The sequence below is a fragment of the Puma concolor genome, chromosome C1, assembly GCF_028749965.1.
Source record: "Puma concolor isolate L17-30 chromosome C1, mPumCon1.1.hap2, whole genome shotgun sequence".
Taxonomy (NCBI): Eukaryota; Metazoa; Chordata; class Mammalia; order Carnivora; family Felidae; genus Puma; species Puma concolor.
In genome coordinates, this window is record NC_141674.1 from 84227080 (window position 1) to 84231008 (window position 3929).

Here is a 3929-nt window from a genome sequence, read left to right on the forward strand (position 1 = left end):
ATTTATCAGATTTATTTTTAGATTATCTCATTAAGTCCCTGGGTATTTAATACTTTTGATGCTGTTATATATGTGCTCTCATTCTCTTCCCTCTCCTAATTCTCTACATCTCTCTGTATCTCTCAACTATTTCCTGTCTTTAAGTTTGATCATTTTTATTGACCTATCTTTAAGTTTATGGATTCATTCCTTGTCTTTGTTAGATCTAGTGATGAACCCATCCAAGGAATACATCATATCTGATATTATGTTCTTTATGTACAGCATTTTCATTTGATCTTTAACATATTTTCCATTTCTGTGCTGGAATTCTTCCATTAGTCATTTGTGGTGTTCTCCTTTTCATTATATACTTCAATTTATAATCATCGTTATTATAAAGTCTCTTTTCCACAGTTTTGACATCTGAGTCTGGTTCTCTTAATTGCTTCATCTCTTGACAATAATTTTGCTTTCTGTGTCTCACAATTTTTATTGAATTCCAGACATCCTAGGTATAACAGAAGATACAGAGGGAAATGGTAGTTATTGTAGGCAATAACAATGGGTACATCTTTTTTGGCCTTTCATTTGGGGGGTGGGTTGAATCAGTCTAGTCAGGAATTGGATGAGATTTGAGTTGTTTGTTCTATCATTACATTCAGTTCAACACAGGCTCCAAATCAATTGCTACTTACCGCCTTGTACATAGAGAGAGTGCCGTAATGGTGGTGGTATTTCTGTGTTTGTGTTCCATGTGCAGCCTTCAGATATTTATCAGATATAAATATATATGCTCTTGCTCTTCCCCTACCAGCAGATGGTTGTTGCTTGTTAGTAAATGCCCCAGTCCACCCTCAGGCTTAGATAGGCACTTTGTATTGGGGCATTGGGAGTGGCATTCTCTTAACATTCCTGACCCTTAAACCCACCTTTTAGCAGCCAGACTCTGCCTTGCGTCTGTGATTGGTCTTGGGCAGAAGTTTCACATTCTCCTTTAGAACTAGAAGATTTCTGCTTGTGTCATTATAGGAACTTAGGACCAATCTTTGAATTTACTCCAGGATGAGAGTATTTTTATTCTGACCCCTGGTTGTTCCAGAATGAGATGTTAGCCTGAACTTGGCTTTTGACAACTTGTTAAAGTTTAGGTGCTTCTTTTGTATGTGTTTGTATGGTGGTTGCCTCCTCCTCCTGTTCTCTGCGGTAGGTACGGCATTTCTTTTGCCTTGTCTCCCTTTGAAGAGGATTGTCTTTCTTTGGAATTCAGGTTTCTTATATGTGGACAAATGGGACTTCTTACAGTGGGATTCTAAGTTAATGCATAGATTATAAAACCTCAACTCTTTGATGGACTCAAAAAGAGTTATGATATTGTAGTTTTCTGGCTGTTTTCCTGTTGTTAGTGTGAGAGTGATATTGTTTGCAATTTCCATATTCTAAATACAAGTAAATTCTGTATGATTCGAAATAGCTGAGTTTTTAGTTGAAACTGTTCAAGACACATGAGAATCAAAAGGGATCTGGTGGCAAAAGTAATAAAAATAAAATAATAACAATAACAATAATAATAATAATTCATGTAAACTTATCTTTTAAAAATTCTTTATCCTTCATTGATAAGTAGAAATTTACTTAGCAAATCTCTTCACATTTCCACTCTATATAGGGATTCTTAGTCTTGATGATAAATATAATTTTTCTTTTTAAGGAAATGATGACTCAGTGAAATAAAATTCTTTACATTCCACTTCCCCTACAGTGGTACCCATGTATGTGTACCTGGCATTATGGAGGGTATGTCTGCCTCACTGCCACCCTCTGGTGTTTTCTATAATTGACTGCGGTAAACTTTTCTTATGCTGTCATGTGCTGTTCACCATCCTGCCATGACCTTCAGCCGTCAGATTCTGACTCCTTCTGCCTACTTTGGTCTCTGCATGTCTGCCAGTCCCATCTAAGTATTATCATGTTCCCCTGCTTACCATGTACGGGGGTGAGGCTCAGGCACATTAGCCAAGGCCTCTTATTCAGCCATTTGCTGGTCTATTGTTCTGGCATCACAGGAGGGCTGGGGCTTTTTACAATAATTGCTCTGTCCTTCTGGCTATTCCATAGGAAGAAAAGCACATGTTCTTTATCTTCTAGATCATAAAACTAAACTGAGAGTCCTATTTCCCTGTCTCTGCCTCATCTTTACCAAGGATAAGAAGGCCACAGTTTGAGATCATCAGAGGACTTCTCCTATGTTTCATGTAATTGTTCTCTATCTATTTCTTATGTGCCCTCACATCCTGTTGATTCTGTGCTTCCTTTTGAACAAAAAACTAGCTTTTAGCTCTTTCCTTTACCTCTGGTGGTAGCCATCAGCTGAAAGGGTGAGCTGGTAGCAGTACCACCAACTCTCCACTCTCCACAGGGCCACTGGCCCATCCCACCCTGATAAAGCACACAGATGGGGGTACAAAGCCAAGAAAAGTTTTGTCATTTAATGGATTCTTGTGCAATGTGGTGGCCACAAACGCCCAGTTCCTAAGGGTGCTACCTATGGCAAGCCTGTCCATCATGGTGCTAACCAGCTAAAGTTTACCTGAAGCCTTCAGTATGTTGCAGAGAAGTGAGCTGGATGCCACTGTGGGCTCTGAGAGCTCGGGATTGGTGAAGATTACATATACGTATTCTTTGAGTTTACGCTCATTGATTCATTCCACAAAGCTATCAGAAGAAATCCTGACACCCAGTGGATCAGCAAAGCAGTCCACGAGCACAGGAAAGTACTAGGGCTAACGTCTGCGGGCCACAAGAGCCATGGCCTTGGAAAGGGTCACAAGTTCCACCACACTATTGGTGATTCTCACCATGCAGCATGGAGAAGACATAATATTTTCCAGCTTCACCATTAGCAGCAATATAAGTAATGTTTGTAAAATTCTTACCTAATAAATAATTTAGGACAGTCATGTCTGCTTAAAAGTGTTCTTTAATTTGTCTGTTAAAATGAGTTGTCTGCAGATCGTTCCATGAATTCACTGTCAAATCATGAAATTTAAAGTGCAATAATGGGGGCGCCTGGGTGGCGCAGTCGGTTAAGCGTCCGACTTCAGCCAGGTCACGATCTCGCGGTCCGTGAGTTCGAGCCCCGCGTCGGGCTCTGGGCTGATGGCTCAGAGCCTGGAGCCTGTTTCCGATTCTGTGTCTCCCTCTCTCTCTGCCCCTTCCCCATTCATGCTCTGTCTCTCTCTGTCCCAAAAATAAATAAACGTTGAAAAAAAAAATTAAAAAAAAAATAAATAAAATGCTGTTTGGTATAATGGTGTAAAATAAAGTCTATAAAAGTGGAATGCAGAAACTAGCCATGTAGATTTGTTGGTGTATGTAATGCAACCTACAGCTTCATTGGGACGATGTAATGCTCTGCTGGTTTACTCTCAAATGGCTATTTCTAGAGGTTTGGTAAGAACAAGCTTTTAAATTTGGATTTTGCTTGGAAATGTGAAGAATATCCTAATCTTTTATCAGGATCGTATGCAGAATAATGTTAACTAAGCCCATATTTTTAGGTTGAATCTGATGTTCCATTTATGTAACCACTGCTTCTGAGAGAATAGTTTGAAAGAATGCCACCATTTTTCGGAGAATTAAATAAACCTGTTCAAGAGGTTTCTCTTACAAAGGAAACTCAATCCTGCTTAACCTAAGCAAAATTGCCTTGGTCTCCACAGGACCATTGAAGTTCACATAAAAGATGGAGACTCCTAGTTCTATCCCATGACTTCATGGGATCTGTAAAATACTGAATTTCACGCAAAGCAGTCAGTAATGGTATTTACACTGGTCTATATTAAAACTGATGGAAATTGAACATTAGGTAAATGAGAAAAATTTACCTTAAGATTGGTAAGCTAGTAACGATGCTAGGATTGAGAAACCATCAGATAACCTTTTAAGTG

At 39.1% G+C, this 3929-nt stretch overlaps 1 pseudogene; it reads left to right on the forward strand.

Moving 5' to 3' along the window:
* The first annotated feature begins 704 nt into the window (after positions 1-704).
* Positions 705-2882, forward strand: LOC112864465 (large ribosomal subunit protein eL15 pseudogene; annotated as a pseudogene).
* Positions 2883-3929: the final 1047 nt, after the last annotated feature.